At 40.8% G+C, this 24,196-nt stretch overlaps 2 long non-coding RNA genes across 2 annotated transcripts in view; both read left to right on the plus strand.

Annotated features, from left to right (window-relative positions):
* The first annotated feature begins 213 nt into the window (after positions 1–213).
* Positions 214–16,075, plus strand: LOC142402845 (uncharacterized). Its single transcript, XR_012773493.1, has 2 exons — positions 214–311; positions 15,916–16,075. It is a non-coding gene; the product is annotated as an uncharacterized LOC142402845 (long non-coding RNA).
* A 5,438-nt stretch (positions 16,076–21,513) lies between these two features.
* LOC142402745 (uncharacterized) overlaps positions 21,514–24,196 on the plus strand; it is a 33,117-nt gene continuing 30,434 nt past the window's right edge. Inside the window, exons 1-2 of the long non-coding RNA XR_012773467.1 lie at positions 21,514–21,636; positions 23,878–23,950. This is a non-coding gene — a long non-coding RNA (uncharacterized LOC142402745). The remainder of the gene's footprint in view (positions 21,637–23,877; positions 23,951–24,196) is intronic.

Below are 24,196 nucleotides of genomic sequence, written 5' to 3' on the forward strand. Positions count from 1 at the left end.
AGCATCGATGCGCATGAGCTTGGAACATCCATCATGCGATTGACACATGAGTAGCAGGTGGCTTTCCCAAGACCCATTTATCAAGGAACAAAGAAAGTTGTGGGTACAAGGAGTCTCATGTGTACCTTTTCCTTCGCATGTAATTTGGCTATGAGCCAACGACTTTATCCCATAAATATGACAGCCTAAGGAAGCCTTCTTTGAGCTCTCTCTGCAGCGTGGCTGCATGGTGGTGATCTCCCCTGGAGCTGGGACACCTCTCAAGGTTGCTCCTCGAGGCAGAGAGACCTTTTACCAACAGCAGATCTTTGGTAAGCGACCAATATCGTGCATAACCTTGTAGTATGGTAACTTTGATTTTTGTCTTGGTAACTTTGATTGCATGCTGAGTTGATGCATTTTGCATATATGACCCCTTAGACATAAACTGATGTCCAAGTCTGAGACTAAGATTGGACCTAGCCGTTCCTAAGCTCCGTCAGCAGTTTAGAAAGCAAGGGGATCTACTCTGAACGTCGTGACTCAACGGGAGGGTCCTCTGTACCCTTGTGTACCCCCGGTCTCTCTGTGAATCATCCTAACTGGAGTGTAACCCAATTTTCCTTTCTGTGTTTCTTACATGCAGACATTAATAGAGTGAACCTTGTCATTGAACTTTAAGTCACACTTTTACAACATTATATTAAACCCACTTTTGCTAATGCCTTTGACGATGATTTTTAAGCAATCTAAATCACTCATTCGTGACAAATATACAATAAATATAACACATACAGTACACCACATACCATACCATACACTACATACATTAAAACAATATAATACATACCATACATATGATACAATACCCTAAATATGATACAATACCATACATACGATACAATAACTCGAGTGTAACCCAATTTTCCTTTGTGTTTCTTCCATGCAGTAATTAATAGAGTGAACCTTACCATCGAACCTTGTTAAGTCACACTTTTACAACATCATATTAAAATGACTTCTGCTAATACCTTTGACGGTGATTTTTTTAAGTGCTCTAAATCACTCATTCGCGACAGGTATTTCACTGTATTTCATAATGATATCTCCTAAAGGGGACCAGGAGAAGCCTACATTTTGCATGTATGCTGGACATGTTACCTGCAGTGTATCTGAGAATCATTTGATTTCCGTAAGTGAGTGTTATAACTAGGGGCAGACAGTGGTTTCAAGGTAGCAAATGCACTATGTATGAGCAGGAAAATGAGACTGAGCATATGCAGATGGGGAAGTACTTGTCTGTGGGACAAGAGAGAAACACTGATAAAGCAACACATCATTCATTGGCATATATGAGAAATGGTGAGAGGGACTTTTGATAGTGATGCCAACGTGTCTTAGAAGTAGATCTCCAGTCTATAGGATTGTTTTAGGGACCTTTCATAAAGGGTTGGTTGCTGAGAGTTTTGCTGAGGACAGTGTGAACTTTTGCACAGTCACCGGTCTTCTTGAAGTACTGGGTGGATGACAAGCCAGTGGGCACTAAGCGGGGATGATACTTGTGTGCAGTGAAGATGCTACTTGACAGGGCTTTCTAAGCAGGACTTGGAAAAGGAAGAGGCTAGAGGTGGCAGAGCCTGCTGTGCTGAAACAATGACAGTCTGAACTTCTCAGAAGACAACCACTTGGGTTGGGGGACAGCCAGCAAGTTACAGGGAACTGATGTATTGGGAAAGTTCAAATTACTTTGAACTTCGAATTCATTTGAACTTCTGTTGCTGTGTGGTGTAATCAAAGTCTAGCTACTCAAGGTGAGGACCGAAGTAGTGGGAGAGCAGGCAGAATCACAGTATCATAGAATAGAATCATTTAGGTTGGAAAAGACCTTGAAGTTCACTGAGTCCAACCGTAAACCTAACACTGCCAAGTCCACCACTATACCATGTCCCTAAGCACCACATCTACACGTCTTTTAAATACCTTCAGGCATGGTGACTCAACCACTTCCCTGAGCAGCCTGTTCCAATGCTTGACAACCCTTTCAGTGAAGAAATTTTTCCCAATATCCAGTCTAAACCTCCCCTGGCACAACTTGAGGCCATTTTCTCTCGTCCTATCACTCGTTACCTGGGAGAAGAGACCGACCCCCACCTCTCTACAACCTCCTGTCAGGCAGTTGTAGAGAGCGATAAGGTCTCCCCTCAGCCTCCTTTTCTCCAGGCTAAACAACCCCAGTTCTCTCAGCTGCTCCTCATCAGACTTGTGCTCCAGACCCTTCACCAGCTTCGTTGCCCTTCTCTGGACATGCTCCAGCACCTCAATGTCTCTCTTGTAGTGAGGGGCCCAAAACTGAACACAGTATTCGAGGTGCGGCCTCACCAGTGCCCAGTACAGGGGCACGATCACTTCCCTAGTCCTGCTGGCCACACTATTTCTGATACAAGCCAGGATGCTATTGGCCTTCTTGGCCACCTGGGCACACTGCTGGCTCATATTCAGCCAGCTACCGACCAACACCCCCGGGTCCTTTTCTGCTGGGCAGCTTTCCAGCCACTCTTCCCCAAGCCTGTAGCGTTGCATGGGGTTGTTGTGACCCAAGTGCAGGACCCAGCACTGAGCCTTGTTGAACCTCATACAATTGCCTTGGCCCATCGATGCAGCCTGTCCAGGTCCCTCTGCAGAGCCTTCCTACCCTCAAGCAGATCAACGCTTCCGCCCAACTTGGTGTTGTCTGCAAACAGATAGGCAGATAGGAAACAAATCTTGCTGAAGTTTACTGGAGTTATCTACAGATGTCAGGCAAAATTTGGCTGTCTTTAGACTAATATTTTAATGCTACTTTAATGCTGAGATCACTGGATCAATGCAGTATTGGGCAGTGCAACTACAGACAATACAGATACTTCAGGTGATATTTAATCTTTGGCTATATCTAATTATTAATTTTAGTAATTTATTTAAGGTCTGCCATAAGAGATACAGACCTGGGCTTTGCCTTTAGGTGCTTGTTTCTAGAAGGATAGAGGTCAGATGAAAGCATGCCAAGAGATACAAAGGGTAATGATAACTTAAGGCATTTCAAATATATTTTAGAATGAGTACTGCATTGTTATTTTGTTATTTGAAATACCCTAAATTTTCCTTTGGACTAAACAAGTAATATTTCATAGATGTAAATTAAATCCATGAAATACAGGTTTCTAACGTCATCTTCATTATGAAATATGACTTTCTCTTGTTGCTGATCATGATAGCTTTTCTATATATGTTGGAAAAACAAGTGCATGCATGCTGGTTGTGTTAAGATACCATTTTCTAGAACAAGATTTAGTAGGATAATCAGGTGGATAGCATTGGTTGATCATACAAGCAAATATCAAACCACAGCTACTTTTGATACAGATATGTCTTTGTAGGAGAAGTAGCTGTAGGGCAAATTTGCAAGCATTAAACAAATTTGTGAAATTCCCAGTATCTTTCAAAGCATATGGGAATGAGAAAGAATATATTTCCTCGTTGTTTTATGTCACAGTCTGAACAGGTATCAAGCCCAAAGTGAAATTTCACCCAGAGACAGTTAAATATGATTTATCATATTTGTCACAAAGTCTTTTTATGAGACAGAAGAATTCACATGGTTGTGAATTAATTTACCGTACAACCTCTTGGTGCATTGGCCTATAATTAAAGTTGGAATATCTCCTTTGTAAATTTAGCCTCTTTCCACATTATGCTGGAATGTGCTTAAGACAAGAATCACATTCATATAGTAACTACAAAAACTTCTGGGAAGAAAGAAATGTGGCACTTTGGCTTGGATTTATCCTGTCTAATTTTACTTATTTCTTCATATGGACGGCAAGGTACTTCCAAGCAAACTTTCATAACTCTGGGGATCCCATTATTTTATACATCATCATCATCTCTTTTTTTGCAGTCCCACAACAGCCTTGTGCAACTGTGACAACTATTCAGAGAGAACTGTGTTAGACTAGTACTTAGTATATTCTTGGCATGCTTAAGTCCTGTATTACTTTAGTCTTTTCTGAAAATTATAAATCTTACTGTCTACTTATTTTCCGTCAAATGCCTCCACGCATTTGTTTTGGGTTTTACATCTATTAACAAGAAAAAGAGCTAGAATCATGTGATCAGCCAACTCTTTATAGATTAGTAATAAATGTTTGGCCAACACTTAGTGGTCTACAGAGGAGGACTGACTTGCCTCAAAATATTTTTCTCCAAAACAAAAAAAATCTGAAGATCCCTAAACTAAAATGTCTCTGAAAAGGAGAAGAGATTGCAGTTTATGGCAATTACTCTTACTTGCCTTTTTTTCTGTAGCCTTGGTAATAAAGTGTTAAAAATGGCATTGGCCATTACTGGTTGTTTAAAAACTCAACATTCCAAATCAAAATTGGAGTTATATTTGGTGAGGTATAAGAAGAAGCTTCACAGCTTGTCTTGGCAGAATACCTATAGTAAGATGTGAAAACTAAATTAACTTATATAGTGTTTAGTTAGTAGGAAAATAGATGTACAGGTAATTTATTTCTGAACAGAGCTGATTACCCATTTGTTTACAGGAGATTACTTTAAAAGCCTATTTCTAATAGGCTTTTTAACTAATGCATTTAAGGATAGATACATTAAGAAAAGCAAGGGCAAAATGTGTGAATGGCTGAAGTTCAAGAATGTGAAAGATGATTTCTGGAAAAAGTCTACAATCCTTGGAGTCTTGGCATCATTGAGCCTACTTCCCAGGGGAATGAAAAACAGAGCAATTGCTGTAGTCTGAAAATCCAAAACCCAACTGATCTTGTATCATGCCCTGTAGGAATCAAACTAGACTGTGGGTTTTTTTCGAATAGCAAGAGATGTCACATTATATGCTGTCAGAACACAGTATGAACAACTCATAATGAGGAGTCTATTCTCCATAATGCAAACATCATTGGTAAATGATGATTTCAACTGATTTGGCAATAGAGTTATGAAAAAGCTGGTTTTGATATTGAAAATTGTTTCTATTTTTGTTTTCTTTTAAGTAAAGGCATGGTCCACTGAGGTATACATGACATTCTTCTCTGTGTATTGCCAGTCTCAGGTCAGTAAAACGGCAGTACCCATCTTGGGAAAGGTACTGCAAAACAGAGAAACTTATGGCCTCTGTCATGCTGTAGAAGTGCTCATTGCTGCTGAAAGACATGTATTTTAGAAGAAGAATGCAACTAAAAATAATGGAAATTAAATTGCACTGTAAACATTTTGAAAAATGGTGAAAAAACTCTTAATGAAAAGAGAACACATGAAAGAGATTAATAGAAAGGAGATAAATGTGGTAACTGTGTTGCCTTGGTCAACTTTGAGGCTTTTGTTCTGTTTTGTGGGTCTAGTAAGAAACAGAAGACAGCCTTGCAGAGAAATTTTGTGCTAGGTGGCATAAAAATATCAGATTCAATCAAAAATTAATGTACATTCAGCTCTCCAGCACAGCCAAAAACTGCTTAGTTGACCTCCCTTTGAATTAAAGTGGAAAAGTTCCATTGCATCATTGACACTATTGACAATTTTTCTCCCTTGGCTGATAAGTTACCTGGTTGAGCACTTTCTTCCAATGAAAATGTATGTGTAATCCAGTTTTTGAACATCATTAAATGCTTTCCTTTTCTAAACCTTTAGTTATGAATGAAAACTTTTTATTTTTTTACATATGCCTTAGTTCTACTGGGAACATTAAAAAAACATTATTCTTGAACATTGTAAAATAATTCAGACCTTTAAGCTGTATGAAAATATCAGCCATAAAGCATAATTTTGACAAGCACAACTGTTGCACAAAGCAATCGTAAAATTAAAAATTAAAATTAAAATTATTCAGAAGAATACTCATCTCTGAATGGAGTAGAAGGAGACAAGTCTATTCTTTCCCCTCAGAAAGCCTCATATTGATGTGGAGAATACATTTTTATGATTACTCCCTATATGTAATATAAAGGTAATTATGAATCACAGTGGTTTCTTTGTCATGCTGTGACAATAGACACACTATATGGTATGTCTCACCTTCACAGTCCAATTGGTGATGTTTTTGGAACTAGTACTTACTAATGATTACTGCAGTGACTCCAAAAATATAAGGGCTAAATTTTTCCCATCAGGTTTTCCACTGCAAACACAAAGACCCATCTGTAAATGCATGAGTAAGCTTTTGCCATTTCATCTTCTTAGAAGGTTAAGTTCATCCTGTTTCCTGATGATCATATTTTGTACATTATGACAAAATTTTTCAAAATAAGAACACAAATGTGTCATCCTATTCAGCTCATGCATTCTCAAGGAGAAGAATATTTTTATTTGTAACAATAGTCACCTCTTTATATTGGGTAGGAAAAGGAAATCCGTCTTTGTCTTCATATTAATTTTTTTCCTTTGTTTTTGACAGACAATATTTTCAAGTGTTTTGACACTTTATTATCAAATAAAGAAGCCTCATCAACCCGTCCTTCAGCTGTATGCCCAAGAAAAGACTTCTTGCCGTGAAAGACATTGTAAGAGTCCCCATTTGTATGGGAATTCCTGATCAGAACAAACCATCATGTCCAAATTGCGTGTTACAATCACTCTAATACTGTCATTTGAAAACTCCACAGGAATATTATTGTCTCTTCTATTTTTTCAGTTTGCGTAGTTTCCTCTTAAAAAAGCTGACCAAAACAACCAGAGAGACTTACTTTTTAAATAATTGTATTTTCAGTGGGGTAATGCTGAAATGGGAAAGATTATGTGCCTTAGGTATTTATACAGCAATGATGCACCAAGTGACTACATTGGGTTTCTTTATCTTTTCTCATCAAACTGTGTAAAAATCGAATGAAATGGCAAACAGAATCATACTTTCATGTAATCTTGAAATTAAAAAACAAGGAAAGAAGTTTTGCATCATTGTCTGAAATCTCACATTTTCTATAACTTGACTCTTGAGGCACTCTGTTGACTGGCTCACCAAAGAGTTTTTCTTCCATCTACATGCTTCCCTTGTAACTACTCATTCACCCTAGAATTTTAATGCAAAATGGAGCTGAAATTCAATATGTAATCATAAGGAAAACCAAGGCTACATTGATTTTGTATATTGCAAAAGCTGAGAGTCTGTGACTTGAGAACAAACAAAATATTTGTCAGGCAACAAGCTTTCCTGTCCCAGTTTTCTCATACTGAAGTTCCAACCCCATATTCCCAACAGCCTCCCCACCCTCTTATGATGCCCGCTATCTTACCAAACTAAGTTAGGAACTATCTGTTTCCATTCTCCTCTTTCACACCCTACCCTTCATTCCCTTGCAAAGCATCCCTGTGCTTACTCAGCACATCTATCCTGGAGCTGGGAAGCACAGAGTCTGATACCCGTTCCTGTAAGTGTGGTCATGTTGCCCGTTAGGCTACAAGATCAGGGAGAGGCTGAATCAACTTCTGTACCAAACATGACAAACGCCCACTCCCCATACCTGCGAGCATGCACTTAACAGGAGCTGGAAGGCACTTACAAATATCCCTCCCCCTATCTTTCGGGTGAGATGTATGGCTTGGAAGTTAGGGAGCCTCCTGAGCTGGAGATGAACTTACAGCACAACAACTTCCTCACTGTCTCCCATCTGGACTCCTTTGCTTTTCCTTTAAATTTTCTACTACGAGTGCTTTCATATGGGTTATCTTCACACACTTCCAAAGCAGATGTTAAAGGGCATTAGCAGTGTGAACTGTGGAAATGCAGCTGAGAGTTCTGAAATAGCATTGGCTCAAGAAAGAGAGGAAGTTCTGACTGCAGATGGTAATGGTGCATTTTTCAAGGCAGTAATATTCCCTCTGTGACTGGAAATTCAGTGACCTCCTGGAAATACCACTCAAGACTTTCTTCAAAATGACTGTAAAATGCTGGGTTTTTGCAAGATTTATCATGAAAAACATCTCTGGGCCTCCCTTGGTGGCCACTTGACAGGTGATAAGAGCTGCTACTGGCACTTTTGAACTGATGCTTCTTGAATTATGCTGGTAATGATACAGCAGCGAGCTGTGATCATGATGATACGTAAGTGAGAATAAATTGCCTTTATGGTTTTGCAGTGAAGTAGCTGATCAGGCCAGCATGTGTTGTTTTTGACTGACTTAGAAAGCAGAGATGTCTCAGAGATCTCTCTTCAATGCGAGACCCTGAAAGAATAAAAGGAAATGTACTTTACTGCTGAAAATAGCTGCAAATCAGCATCTGCTTCCTGTAAACTCAGCATAACTGACATTTTTGTGCTAAAAGGGACTTTAGAAAGTCCAGAAAGCGTCAGATTTTCAAGTCAGTATTGAAAAAGTTGCAGGCAACTACAGGAAGGAAAGACTGCAAAGGATGGGGAAAGAAACTTGCCCTCTGAGACAGGGCAAAGAAAGTCAGCAGCTGATGTAGCAGAGGTCCGAAAGAGCAGAGGGAGGGAGGATGTGCTCCTGTACATGGCAGTTGTGAGAGTACTCTTGCAAAAGGGATGCTGGCTTTTTTGAGTGGTGGACGAAGCAACATCAGCATTCAGGGAGATCCTGCACAGCATGCAGCTAAACTTTCAGAAAGAGAGCTCTGCCTTTTGAATTGCTACAAAACTGAAACAGGATCATATTTCTGCAGCATCTTTATGAAGCTAAAATTTCTTCTTCCCGGTACTGTTACTAAAATAAAACTTCCATGCTGCCCAGAGTTTCCTGGTTTTGATGAATGGGACTCCAGCATGCTTCCCTATTAACCAGAAGGGGGTATCAGTATTGCTAACCCCGGGACATTTTCTGGTGGTCTGTGGAGGACTGATTTGATCACTCTCTCTTTTTTACTGTCTGGCTGCCAAATGCCTACAGAAGGAGTTATCGCTACTTAAATACTCTCCTAACACCACTTTCTTGCGTACAAGGCCTTCAGTTGCTTGAATGGTGTTTGTGTGCAGGGGTCATCCTGCTCTGGAAAGAAAGGGAAGCAGTCACCAGGGAATCTCTCCATTAAGAAGTGCTTCTTCACTAATGCAAAGAAGCTTAAACAAGTGAATGGATTTCTCCCACCCGCCCCCGAATAGGTTGTGAACTGAATTACTTCAGACGAATTTGGCTAGGAAAATGGACACAAAGAGATGGTGGCTTTTTTTTTTTCCTTTTTTTAAAGCATAGCTTTGCTTTTCTTATATAGAGAAAACCAGAATGGCATTTGCTTTCCAGGTGCTATGGTAGACCTTAATTCAGTCCAATACCTGGTCTTAGGGAGGTTTTAAAATTACAGTTACACTTTTTTTCTCTTCCTAGGTCTGTAACACTGGAGCTACAGAGAGCATCCTGATTTCAGTCCTTCCCCTTGCATGCAACAATCAATGTTAGTAAACTGCAGCTGTAATCTGTATGATCTATAGTGAAAACTATAAAAGGGTTACAGTTACAAAATGCAATTTTACAGAACCTCTAAACAAATAATGACTTAAAAACTCAGATACCATAATGGAAAGCCTGCCTTCTATCCCAGAAGAGCAGAATCTCTGAGGCACCTACGAAAAGTTTAATGAATACAATTAGAAAGACTAATTGCTTAAGATATTCACAGACTATTGTTAAGTAGTTAGACTGCTCTGGCATTATTATTTATCACAAGACTAAGTGCAATTCAAACAATTTAAAAGAAATCCAGCAGAGAATGAACACTTGTTTATCCCTTGATGTGCTGCCACATGAACAGGCATGCAATTTACAAATAACCCTCCAGATGGCTCTTGGAGCAGCTGGAGCAATTTGCTGTTGAGAGACTATGAAGTACTGCCTGATAATGATGAGATCAACTCAGATGGACTAACCTAAGCGGTGCTGAGGTATTGAAATAGTTGCATGGCAGAGCTTGCAAACTTGCGTAGCTTAGTGCTGCAAAAGGAGATGAAGGCAATGAATTTGGATCAGTACTTAACCAATGCTGCAGATAGGGTGATACCATTGGTCTGATCCAATGAAGAAAACAGCCAGTTTACCACTGCTGGGTAAATTTTTGACCGCAGTGGAGTTCACAAACTTTTGTGTGGCCAGAATGTCCCCTCATTTTTTGCAAAACTTATATTAATCTCCACACAGCTGTAAAACAGCAAGTCATTTGCTCTTACTTGTTTGGAGACTTCTACTATTCCTTCTTGATTTTTGCCAGCTTTTGGTGATATTCGTTTCTGGGTTTGCCCCATAATGTTTTGGGGATACATGATTTTTCCCTGGGCAGAGTTTGTGTTAATCTTTTAAAGTGTTTTGGAATTGAAAAATGTATTACGGGAGCATAAAATAATAATGTAATGATAATCATAGAATCTGATAATCATAGAATCATAGAATGGTTTGGGTTGGAAGGGACCTTAAAGATCCCCATGCCATGGTCAGGGACACCTTCCACTGGACCAGGTTGCTCAGAGCCCCATCCAGCCTGGCCTTGAACACTTCCAGGGATGGGGCATCCACAGCTTCTCTGGACAACCTGTTCCAGTGCCTCACCACCCTCATAGTGAAGAATTTCTTCCTTAGATCTAAGCTAAATCTACCCTCTTTCAGTTTAAAGCCATTACCCCTTGTCCTATCACTACATGCCCTTGTAAAAAGTCCCTCTCCAGCTTTCTTGTAGGCCCCCTTCAGGTACTGGAAGGCTGCAATAAGGTCTCCCTGGAGCCTTCTCTTCTCCAGGCTGAACAACCCCAACTCTCTCAGCCTGTATTGATAGAGTGCTCCAGCCCCCTGATCGTCTTCATGGCCCTCCTCTGGACTCGCTCCAACGGGTCCATTTCCTTCTTATGCTGGAGGCTGTGCAGGTAGGAGGCAGAGAATGAGGTTAAGTAAGTGCAGCATATGTTGGCTAGTTGTGCTGGATAAGGGAAAAATCTAGCTGGCTGAAATTGGCAAAGAGGTAGTTAGTTCTTACAGAGGTGCATTGAAGCAGTGTGTAATAGTTTTATTTGCCTGTGCTAAAGGATATTCTGCAGCTCTGCTGCAACTTAGCAAATATGGAAACAGGCTCTTTTACAAACTCCTGAAGTGTGCCTGCACTTAGTAATGACTAAGGTGAAAATTTTTTGTGACTCCAGTGTCAAGGAGCCCATTTAGGACTTTTGAAAGTTAATATAGCATTGATGATGTTCTGCATAATAAAATAATAATGCTGGTATGTTAGCTGGATGGTGTGTTATGCCAGAAGCTCCAAATGCTATGGCTGTGCAGCAGCAGCAGCAGGCTGTATGTAAGCAGAGTTGGCAGAGAACTGCATCAAAGCAGATTTTGGTGTGGGCATGTAAATTCCTTGCTTTGAGCATACGTGGCAGTATCATAAATGTGAAGGGGCAGAGTTCAGATCTAGCTTACGGAAGGTGGATTCAGTTGGTGGATAGCGAGCAATGACTCAGTCTCAAAAGCAGCCTCCCCTCCAGCCAAAAATGGCAGTCTATGATGTTCTTTGTCATTCACAGACCGGGTGTATTAGGGTGTTAGGAAAAGACACAATTGCTGTGTTCATATGATGATGTGAATACTTCCTCATATCTCTCTAAATGACATTGACAAATGAACATTTGATAGAAAACAGCAGTAGACATCGCCAGGACCATCCTTGCAACAAAAAGCTGTCAAGGATTTCTAACTCACACCATTGCCTGCTGCATGTGTGTGGTCAAACTAGGAAATTCAAATTACCTTCAAAATCATTTTCCTGAGTGAGAAAATCAGTATTGAGTTCTTGAGGGCTTGAACATGATGATGTAAAGGGTTGAGACTCACAGCTGCATTAAGGCCACATTATATTACTTCAACCCCAGAGTGAGTATAACTGTAACTCATTTACTATATTTAAGTGCATAAAGGAGAAAAAAAAGCCCATGTCTGTCATTTTAGGTTTAGTCTTTTTTCCATTTTGCCCTTCTGTATGCATTTCATCCCATCTCAAGTCCTGCTAATTTTCAGTATTTTCAGATATAACCAGTTCTGTTCTAACTGCAGTGTTTTCTGGCTATCTGGTATTTCTTAGCATATTTTCTGATCTAACTATCAGCTAGCTGTCTGATGTCCCCTGACATTTCCTAAATAATGTGTGTGAAGCAGCTTTGTGCACATTGAGGCGTTGTTTTTCAGAACCCTTTTAGGATGTCAATATGTACACACTGATGATGCTCTAATGTCTTTACATGTATTTGTATGTGTGTGTGTGGCTCTTGGCACTCTCCAGAATCATAGCAATTTGAACCATACTTAGAATTTCAGATAAACTCCTTTGGTTGAACTGCATAAAGGCATGCAGCCAGGAGTTGATTGGCTACAGGCACCAGATCTCCCTGCCCTCCTCTGACCACGTCCAGAAGAGAGGCGGATGAATGACACATGAGTCAGCTCTGGAAATACTGCACTCATAGCACAACACGTTACGGGATACTGGCTTTGACCTCAGTTGCTACGAGTCTGCTGAGCACCGGACTGCGTAGCTCAGAGGCTGAGGTGCGAGCTGTTCTGCCACTGCTGCAGTGTGCAGCAGCCTCAAGAGTGGGGCAATGCCAGCAGGTAGGGATGCCAACTGCTGCCGCTGACCCGGCTCACCCACCAAACATGCATCCAGCAGTCTCACATCATGTCCTTCACATTCAGCTTGTTCACATGAACCCCCACCCTGCACAAATTTCCCAGTCCGATATCTAAAATGGGTGGAGAACACTGCTATCTTGCTTTCTCTTTTTGCTTTTAATAGCATGTACTGTCAGCACCTTTGGGAATACGGGATATAGACATCAACATTTTCTAGGGATGTTTGTCATACCTTGCCCTTGGCTTCTTCCAGTGATTCTTACCTATTTTAAGATGCTGAGGCACTGATTACACGCTTGCAGTGTGATTGCTTTAGGTCCTAACATCCTTTTGAAGTGATGTGAAAGAAATGAGGAATACCTCATCTGCTTGCTGAATAGATACTTTACTATAAAAGGTGAAACAAAGACTTTCTCTCTAGCTCAAATTCTGCTGTCCAGTGGAAAGATCAATTCACTGTATTAACAACAACATTTTCCAGCGGAAATCTCCCCATATGGTTATAGGAAGCAGACCAACGAAATGATGCTGGGTCCAGGAGAAGTATTGAGAATACCATTTGAAAAGATCACAGGAGCTTTAACCAGGATGCTCCAATACTTAATGCTTACCCTTTGTGAAGTGCTCTTCATTTAATGAACAGGATATTATCCCTGTAGAAGTATTGAAACAGCAAAATGCATGGACCTGAGCCTCTAATGCTTTCAGTCATTATGATTTAAGGGGTTACGTAGACCCTTGAGAGCTCTCAGGCCAGAGGGAATCTCTGTTCTGATTTATATTTCCTTGCATCTGATGGTGGTGTTGTGTATACTACAGGAAATGGCAACAAAATAATTTGGTGTATAGCATACCCAGTCTGATTTTACATTTTCTTGCCTTTTCAGGCAGGACGTCATACCTTAAATACACTAAATTTTAGTTAATACATCTTGCAAAATTTCACTATTCCTTCCAGATTACATGTTAGGTAAGTGATAGATAAGCATGTAAATACAACTTGTTTTGGTAAAGAAAGAAAGAAAATTAGTGTTATGATTTATAAATAAAACTGTTCTTAATCTGAGTTTTTACAGGACAAAAGATGAAAAAATATGAATGGGAATGTTTTCAGAATTCACAAACAGGGCTAATCAGGCCATATATCCTGGATAATTCTCCATCTCTGGGACCTGTATGGAAATTTCTGTCATGCAAGTCGATTAGCAGCAGCCTCCAGAGGAATAAAAGAGAACAGAAAAACAACCAACCATGCCCTCCTTCAACAGTGCTGTAGACAGGACTCGTGTATGTGTCAATCTGATCTGCAAAGGGTAACAGAGTCCTTCAGGACTGCAGATAAAAACTGTGATAGCACTTTGGGATCTGCAGTGGTTATCTCTAAGTGTAGGTAAGCTCTTAGACACTTATGGGGAGGTAGGTAGGTACAAGTCTCTGGTATGGCTCAGCTGTTGTATGAACAGATATTCTGAATTCTGTTTATTATTTGGTGTGTTACGAATATGGTATAAGAAGATTTTGTGTGTAATGTAATAGCTGGTGTGAGATAGACTTAGGAAAGCAATGAATGAGAGAGGAGGTTAAATCATTCCTTGTTTACGTACAGACAAGAGAAGTGGGAAGAGGTTTGTGTTTGAACTGTAGCCCAAATGTCAGGTGTGGGAGGTAGGTTTTGCAGAACATTCTCCTGGTGTATTAAGTAGAGATTTGCAGTTCATACCAAAAAGCAATTATGACTTCATGATGGGATACAGAAATGTGTTAGAGGTACTGTAGAGGTGGATATTGCTTTTGGTGCTTGAGCTGAGTTTGTGTAAAGATCTCTTTTATTGTGAATAGCTGTGCTGTACTGGGATGCTGGTTGTATCTTGAATACCTTGTTTTTCCAAAATATGTTTCTCGTATCTGGTCTGTCTCAATAAGCTTTCTCTGGTAAATAATTGTGTGTATGTATGTATTTTCAAGTTCATCTTAACAACAGAAAAGTTTCATGCTTCACTGTTTTCCAAACCAGCTTGAGTGCTGATGTTTCAGACAATTAGTCAACTACCAAACCATGCTTCATTCCTGTTTTATAAAATGTAGATTGTTCCAGAAAAATACTTTAAGTATTATTTCTAAACATAATAGTTTGTTCTGTAAAAAAACGCATGTTAGAACTGCAGAGAGATATCAAAGTCAAGTTTGTTATAGGAAGCCTCCTACCAACTTAGGCACTACCCTGTGAATGTTCACATATTGAGTAATTTTATGCACTTGTAAAATAGAATTGCTTCTGTGTGTAAAGTTAAGCCAGTGAAGAACCCCTTAAACTATGATGGCACTCAAGAAAATTTTACCTACAGCATAACTTGAAATGATTATCACTTATAATTTATGAAAGGTCACTGAAAAATATGCTCTCATTCAGAAACAGAAAAATAGAGAAAAAATAAAGTAAGATCTAGCTGTTGCCTGCTCAGAAAATCTGCTTTCTTTGAGTTTTTTTGCCTGTCCCATATCTGCATGAACTGACTTTTACTCCTGAAGTCTGCATGACATTAGAAACACCGCTGCATCTTACCTAGCATTGGCAAGAAATGGTTTTCTGAGCTTTTCAGTATTTCCTCTCAGCTGGAGGACCCATAGCTCTCCTTTCATGCTTTCAGCACAATTCAGAGATACAGAAGTGCATCCCCTCTCTGCTATGCTGTGCACCACTCCTTACCCAATACTCTTTTCAATTTAGTCCTTCCATACTTTTTAGCCCTGTAGTGAATTATGCATAAAACTAACAGGAAAGTCTCAAGTGGAATCATATTATTAATAAGGAAAAGCTGACCATAATCTTGGACTTGCAGAAATTTGGAAAAACGATACACCTGACTTTGTATAAGTCTTGGGACTAATTGTCATCTTCTGTATCCTTGCATTATTTCTGTAAGGGGATCTTGCTTTTGAAAGGGAAAGGGCTTAGCTTTTAGAGAAAAGTATGTGTAAAAAGTACTGCTTGGATCAGGCAGCCTTTTGGATCCACTTTCATATATACTGTGAATGATAAAAGTGACTTTGTAATCGTCAAGGAAGCAGAAAATCAGGATCCTTTGTGCAGTTTAAAAGAACATATTTATTCACATGTGAAAATAACTTTGAACTGTTCAACTGGATAAAAATACTGTATATTTTCATCTTTGTTTACCACATCACTTTAAAGCTGGGCTTAGAGAAAGGTGGAGAAGTTCTGGTCTAGCAGAACTTTTGCTGCTCCTGGGCCTCCAGCCTGACACTTTTTTTTTGTGCAGGATTATCAGACTGGTAATGCAGTGTCTGCCCTGCCACTTTGTTTCTCCTCAGCTCCCAACCCCTTTCCTGTCACCTGCTTTGGGAGTGCTGCGAGTCCTATCCTGCATAGGTGTAAGAAGCATAGAATAGAAATGCAGAGTCATTGTGGCTGGAAGACACCTCTGGAGATCGTCTACTACAACCCTCCAGCACAAGGACAGGGTCAACTGAGGTAGGTTGCCCAGGCCATGTCCAGTTGAGTTTTGATTATCTCCAAGGATGGAGATATTCTGGGCAACCTGTGCCAGTGTTTGATCACCCTTACCATAAAAAAAGTTTTTTTCTTACATTTATGTGGAATTTCAGGTTGTTCTCATTGCTTCTTGTCCTGTCACTGGGCACTGCTGAGAAGAGTTTGGCTTTATCGTCCTTACACCCTCCTGTCAATTATTTTTACAAATGTGCGAGATCCTCCTGAGCTTTCTCTTCTCCATGCTCAACAAGACTCAGCTCCCTCAGCCTCATCTTCTATGAAAGATGCTCCAGTCCCCTCAACACTTTTGTGGCCCTGCATTGGACTTGCTCCAGTATTTCTGTGTCTGTCTTGTACTGGGGAGCCCAGAACTGGACCCAGCACTACAGATGTACCTCACCAGTTCTGAGAAAAGAGGAGGGATCACTTGCTTGACCTGGTGGAAAAGCTTTTCCTAGTGCAGCCCAGGGAGCTGCTGCCCTTCTTTGCCATAAGGGTGCATTGCTGGCTCATGTTCAACTCATTCACTAGGATCCCAAGATCCCTCCCTGCAGAGCTGCTTTCCAGCTGGCCAGCCCCCAGCATATACTAGTGCCTGCCAGTTACTCCTGCTGTGGGGCAGGACTTTGAATTTGCCTTTGTTGAACTTCATGAGGTTTCTGTTTGCCCATTTCGCCAGCTTGTAAAGTCCCTCTGAATGGCAGCACACATCTGGTGTATTAACTATTCCTCCCAGTTTTGTATCACCTGCAAACTTGCTGAGAGTGCATGCAGTCCCATCATTAATTATAAGTTTAAACAGTGTTGGTCCCAGTATTAACGCCTGGGGTACACTACTGACGACTGGCCTTCAGCTGGACTTTGTGACACTGTGACCTTTGAGCCTGGAAGTTCTGCCAGTTTTCAATCCACCTCACCATCCACTTACCTAGTCTGTACTTCGTCAGTTTGTCTAGGAGGGTGTGATGGGATACAGTGTGGAAAGCCCTGCTAAAGCTAAGATAAAAGAACCTCTCCTGCTCAGCTGTCATGCACCAGGCCACTTGTCTCACCATAGAAGGCAGAGGAAGTTGTTCAGGAATGATTTCCTCTTCATAAATCCATGCTGACTGCTCCCAATAACCTTCTTGTCCTTTATATGTTTGGATTGTTTTGTCCACCACCTTCCCAGTAAAAGGTGAGGCTGATCAGTATGTAGTTCCCCAGATCCTCCTCCTCCTCTAGGAGCGACATTAGCTTTCTTTCAGTCCTTAGGAACACCCTTTGCCCCCCTAATTGCTGTGATCTTTCAAAGATGATTGAGAGAGTCTCACAATGGCATTGGCCAGTTCCTTCAGCACCCATTGGCGCATCCTGTCAGGTCCCGTGGACTTGTGTGTGTCCAGGTTGTTGAAATGTTCCCTAGCCTGGTCCTCCTCTACAAGGGGTAAGTCTTCTTGCTCTGCACTTTCCCACTGGTCTTCCTACAACCTGCAAGTCTGCCAAGTAGCCACAAGGTAGTAAGCCAGCTCAGCCACTTTGAGACCAGCCCGAGGAAAACTCTGGGTGGGGTACTTGGCTGGCCATGGTATGAGGACTATCTGCATATCTCACCATGAAATACGGACACGTGTGTCGCTTCTCCATAGCTAATGACAACGTGGTGGGCATGGCTGTGTGTAAGTAAGTGTGCACCCAGCACATAATGAGGAATGCTAGTATTTTGGTTACATCATTGCTCATGCGATTTGGTGGAGATGTTAGGGAATGTGACTATCCTTCCTGCTGTCATAAAGGGTAATGTCTGCACTGGGAAAAAGGATGCCACATCTTGATGTGGACAATAATAGGAGTCTGGTCAATACATTATTTCCAGTACTAGAGTTTGGGGTTTTTTTAAGTCCTCCACTATGAGTGAAATGCAACAGTACTGGGTGTTTCTCTGCTGCAGAAAATTCAGTTTTGTGTTGCTGTTGTCTGTAAGTGGACAAAAGGTACCTCGAAAAACAGCTGGGAAAAAATCTTAGAAGTATGCTTAAGAGATTTACATATTAGGAAAAAGTATTTTATAGGACCTCAATTTCGAGCAAAATTGTTTCCAGCAGCATCCCTTTCACATGACTTCTGTGTTGTCTGTTTCTCTGGAGCGAATCAGCGTTTCCATCACAGGTGAGAAATCTGGCACAGAGTTGACCACCCAGAGATCACAAGGACTCCGTGTTGGCAAAGGGACTACCCAAATACTGACATTCCACCATGCTCAAATCAGCAGTAAGAAACTTCAGTGGCATGCACTTAGAAATACATGCTAAGGACATGAATCCTTCAGGAGAAGGGGGAGGGCTCATAGTTTAGAGAAGAAATCTGGTAAAAATATGTAACCATTGACTAACACATGGAACACAATGCATTTTAATACTGTATACATGTGAAGGAATGAATGAAATGGAAGCCAGGACAGTGCACAGAGGTGACAGGACACCGGAGAGCTGTCAGTTCATGTGCTACTAAAGGCACTGTGAGAAGCTGACAGAATAAGTGAGTTCTTTGCAGAATAGTCATATACTGCAAAGCAGAGTCTGCTGCTATGGTAGCACAGACTGAAAGGGGCTGCTGCCTGCCTGAAGTGCAGTTTGTTCATGTAGAACTCAACACACTTGATTAATTCAAGAATTCAGTGTGTTTTTCTGTTCAGCCCCCGTACCTCTGTGTTTTAGAGGTTTCCACCTCTAGTTAGTCTGATGTGTGTTCTCATCCCATTGAGGTTAATGGGATCACCTGTGTGTATGGCAGAAGAATGAGACTTTGAAATTATAAAGCCAGACCGCTGTGGATGCATGAGCACAAAGAAAATTTGTCACCAAAATTTTATCATGGCTGCTAAGGAATAGTAAATGCTATGTCTCTTAAGCTTCTGCAGTAAATTTAGCCATTTAATTTACTCCCAGAAACGTGGGGCTTCCGCAGTGTTTCCGCAGTGTGTTTACGTGAAAACTGTGTGGTATTTTTGCAGTTTTGGTCATGACTGGTCCATACCACATGTGCTATGACAGACAATATGAAGATAAAGAAGTAAATTAATTTTCACAGGTTTATGAAGGTTCAGTTTATTCTTTCCTGCATTAGTGACTTGTCTGCATCAAGAATGTTCCTAAGATAGTTTTTCCTATGAAATTTCGTTAGTTGTCCTGTCTTGGGGTATCACGGCTGCCTTTAGGACTTGTTTTTCCACTAGGATGTGTGCTGCTGGCAGTCAGCACAGAGCATGGAACAGACCTAGACCTATGTTCACAGTGTAAAAATAGCCCAGTTATACACTGTTGTTTTTTAAATACGCATCACAGAGCCAGTCCCTTTTGGCCCTTAGTAGATACCAGTAAGTGTTTCTAGCCTGTAGCACTTGCAGTAGCTGCAGGCTGTCTGGACTATGTGGGAATGCACTCCCAGAGCTTTCAGCCTCTGGATTTCACTCCTGTTTGCTACCAAATACGGTGACATTTGTTTGTGCCGTGTCAGACTTAGAGGCACGCACACAAATGTTTGTGGTTTCATTGGGTTTCCTCTTTCCTGTAAGTCAAGATGAGGACTTCAGTGCCTCCGAAAACTTACCTAACATAGGTAGAAAATAGACATAGCTTTATATTTGACTGGCCTGGTTTATGCCAGGATCTATCCTTAGTTGTTGTGCAGTCAGCTAGTGAACTGTTTTGGCTCCAGCACTGACCTGAACAGAAGAATTGAAACCTTTGTTTACCTTGGTGGAAAGCAGTTCATTACTTTGGTTATTAATACTGAGCAGATGCCATGCACTGTGTGAGAACGACTATGAAAGTCGGGCAGAATACCTTTTGGTATCTGATGCAAATTAAGATTATGGGCTGCAGTCCTGCATCTACCCGACCAAATGTGAGTATAGAATGCAGGAGAACTAGTTGAAGTGTTAGGTTCGCAGAGGCTGATTTTCTTTCCAGTATCAGCCTCCTTTTAGGCACAAAATTAGGCATTATATAATGTACAGTGAGAGCAGCCCTAATTCTGTGTTTCCTTAGCAATGGGAGGTCATTACTTTATAAATATATATTTTTTTTAATCACTTATTTCCACATTCTCATTTTCCCCTTTCTTGTACTTATCTTTACAGCTTCCTGATTTTCTTTCACAGATTCTTACTGGCACTGCTATAATGTAGGCATCTTGTAGTATTCCAACAGATGCTATTTTGGAGATACCCAGACTTATCTACTCAGAGTGCGAGTTTAGCCTCTTGGGATCATAATTTTATTTGTTGTATTTGAATTACAGAAAGTGTTTGAAGACTCCAATTGAATTATGACACTATTTTCCAAAGCAGCCTGTGTTCTTATCCTAAGGGACAGATCAAAAAGGCAGAGGTTGATTTTGTTCATTTATCATTTTCTTTGTATAAGGTGGTACGGTACAGACAAGCAGGCAGGAAAGATATCTGAGAATACTGAATTATTAGAAAGGAAATAACAAGTTCCAGTTTCCTTCATATCTCTTATATTTTGGTTAAATTTCTGTCTCTTGTAGGCTGGTAGATAATTACATTGTCTTGAGATTGTTGACACAGACCATTCGTATATGTATTGCAATAAGCAAGTACAGATTCATGGATATTTTGGCTTCATGCATGTGCTGAGATTCTTACTAATTCCATTACTTGAAATAATTTGTCCTGAAGGTATTTCCTTAGCCACTAAAAACTGTATCAAGGTAGTCATCCTGTTAAAGGGACTAGTGTTCAGTAGCATGCAGCAATGTCAAATGAAGAAGTACAGCTCCTGTATCTTTCTTTTTCAGAAATCTTTTCTTGTTTTGGGTTCTAAGTGGTTTTGATCGGTCATTAGACAATGCATGACCTTACCTATCTGTGGTCTGCAAATACAGTTCAGAAGGATGATACAGAGCAGATAGCATGATAGATAGTGTGGAGGAACCAGTCTTTTCTACTCAGCTTTGTGCCATGTATGTTTTATTTTTTTCTCTTAGATAGTATGAGAAATGGAACCTGAAAGTCATTGTATGGTCTTCTTACCAATTTGTATTGCCATTTCTGGTAAAATTTTATAGCAGTTGTACACTTCTTCCAGTCAATGTACTGGATAACTCTGATAACTCTGATGTTATTTTTAATAAACCTAGAATTTACCTCTGACTTTTTTCCTTAATTGAAACTTTTCATATGGTTAATTACTTTTGTTGTTTTGCCAGAACAAAATACAGAATCACAGAAACACAGTGTGGTTGATGTTGGAAGAGACCTCTGGAGGTCATCTGGTCCAATCCCCCTGCTCCAGGCGAGAGACCTAATGCTGCCCAAGACCATGTCCAGATGGCTTTTGTTGATCTCCAAGGATGGAGACTCCACCACCGCTCTGGGCAACCTGTTGCCATGCTGAGTCGCCCTTCACAGTAAAAAAGTGTTTCCTGATGTTCAGGAGGAACCTCCCGTGTTTCAGTTTGTGCCCTTTGCCTCTGGTCCTGCCACTGGGCAACACTGGAAAGAGCCTGGCTCCATCTTCTTAACACCCTCCCTTCAGGTGTGTGTACAATATGATGAGATTCCTCCTGAGCTGTTTCTTCTCCAGCCTGAACGGTCCCAGCTCTCTCAGCCTTTCCTCATCAGAGAGATGCTCCAGTCCCTTCATCATCTCAGTGACAATTTGCTGGACTTTCTCCAGTAGCTCCATCTCTCTCTTGTACTGGGGAGCCCAGAACTGGGCACAGTACTCCAGCAGTGCCCTTACCAGTGCTGAATAGAGGGGAAGGATCACCTCCCTTGACCTGCTGGCAACACTCCTCCTCATGCAGCCCAGGGTACCACTAGCCACCTTTGCCAGAAGGGCACAGTGCTGGCCTGTGTTCTGCTTGGTGTCCACCAGGACCCCCAGTAATGTAATGTTACAAATAGTGTTATTTAATTTAGGCTCCTATCAGATATACAGGTGCATGGAAAGAAATAATTCACATACAAATTTCCTGTGGTATCTTAATCTGTGTTGTTTGTAAGCATACGTAGCAGCCACGTTGACCTGCTGAGGTGCTGAATGGTTGACATTCTTGGTACTTGAAATCACCCAGTCTTCCACTGGAGGCTACTGGCCTCTTGACAACGAGCTGAGGATTTACCACTGCAGCAATAGAAGTGGCTTTGGAGATACTGAAAACACCCACTCTCTCTTCTGACCAGAGATGAGCCTCAGCTCTGCAAAAGGTTAGATCCAAACCCAATCTGGTTCAAATTCCTGTCATTCAGCTCTAGAGTGTGTCATATGAATGAATACTGAAACAAACTGTATCATGGCTTTCTGGTCAACCACTAAAATCTACAGACTAGCTGGTGCTTTCCCATACACATTGCATATCCTACAGCAGAAACAGCGGTTCCTTATGGCAGTTCCACACTAATGTGAAGTAACAGTGGGAGCATTTTCTGTTTCTGTGACTCTAAAAGCGGATACTTTGGCTCCTACAGAGGTACTTTGAAGAAGAGGGCTCTGAATGTCCTCTACAAAGCCTGCAGGTTGTTCCATATTGGATTTCTGATTTCTGGCAGAACAAAATTGTCTTTTCAAAATTTCTAGTTCTAGCTCAGCAAGAGCAATGTCATATTGAAGCCTTTTGCTTCTTCAGGACTGCATCATGCAACTTCTTGGCACCCATAAGTGATAGGGTTTTCTAAATTTTCTCCTGTGTGAAAGAAAATGGGAAATATTTCTTTCACATTTGATTTAAAAAAAAATGACAACAGTATGAGGTTTCTTAGAGCTTTGAAAAGCTGAATCTAGAATATGAGTCACACACATATGGTAGTCCATTTCTATGCCTATGCATAGAAGGTAAAATCCACGTCTATGCAAGGATTTTACCTCCAAATCCCATTTATAACCAAAAAAAAGTGAGGACACCGGAATACTTTTTAAACTTGCATATATTTCTAATATACACATCCACAGACTTGAAATTTTAAAATTCCACCAGCTGAATAACACCATGTTCCTGTTATCCCACAAGACCAAGCACCCATCTCTGTGCAGAGGTGAAATAAAATACCTCTGCCCTGTGTGTATATTGGCTTCTCGCACGTGGGGTAAACGACCTCACACTTGTGAGATAACATTCCTCTGAAGAGTTACAACCCACGTGCATGCCTACAGGACATGAAGTTTTCTATGTCCAGGACTGCGTTCATATATTAAGTCTTTAAATATATATATGAACATACATACAGAGGTCTATAAATATATATTATATATAGGTACATACATACATATATACACATATATATGTGCACTACATTGTCATTTATTCTTCTTGGGCTAAACTGCACCTAAGTCTTTAAAGACAGCAACCTATAGACCTGTAGAGAACAAGTTACACCTACATCGATGTCCTGTTTACCACAGATGCACTGTAGAAGGCACAAGAGAATGTTCCTTCCTACACCTCCTGAGAAAACATCCATTTGCTAAAGCATCTCTAACCAAAGCTCCCGAATTCATGGCCTCTCATTAGAACTCCCTCTGCTTGATACTGCTTCCATTTCTATTTGGGAGCTGGGCTCCTTGTTGCTGTCGGGTTTTTTTTTGAATAAGCATGCTGAGTGGATCACAGTGCTGCTTGCAAAAGAAGCCTGGCTGAGTACTGGCTTTTATCTTTGATCTCAGATGAAGGCTTTCCAAGAGTGGCTCAGCAGGTAGCTGACTGTACCTCCTGCTCACTTGAAATTTTAAAAGTGTCTTATCTCCCACAATGATTTCTTTGTCTTTCCTTTTCAACAGAGTCTCTTTACTGAATCTACAAGAGAAGAAAAGCTTGGATGGAGCTGGAAAATGAGGACATCTTTTCCCCGGGGTAATGTACATTTTCACCTTTGTGAGACGCTGCTCCATCCCTTCCAGCACATCATTTCATAACAAAAACATCCGATGCGCTATGTGAAGCCTGCTTTTTTTCTGCAGCAGCAAACTCCTTTGTTAGGTATAAAGATCTCAAGTGCACACAAAGATCACAAAGTGCGGCACAGCACTGTTTGGATATAGTGCCTTGTTCCTGAAAGCGTATAATGTCTGGGATGTAAAACCTTGTTCCTATTCAGCT

This window comes from Mycteria americana, chromosome Z (assembly GCF_035582795.1).
Source record: "Mycteria americana isolate JAX WOST 10 ecotype Jacksonville Zoo and Gardens chromosome Z, USCA_MyAme_1.0, whole genome shotgun sequence".
Classification (NCBI taxonomy): domain Eukaryota; kingdom Metazoa; phylum Chordata; class Aves; order Ciconiiformes; family Ciconiidae; genus Mycteria; species Mycteria americana.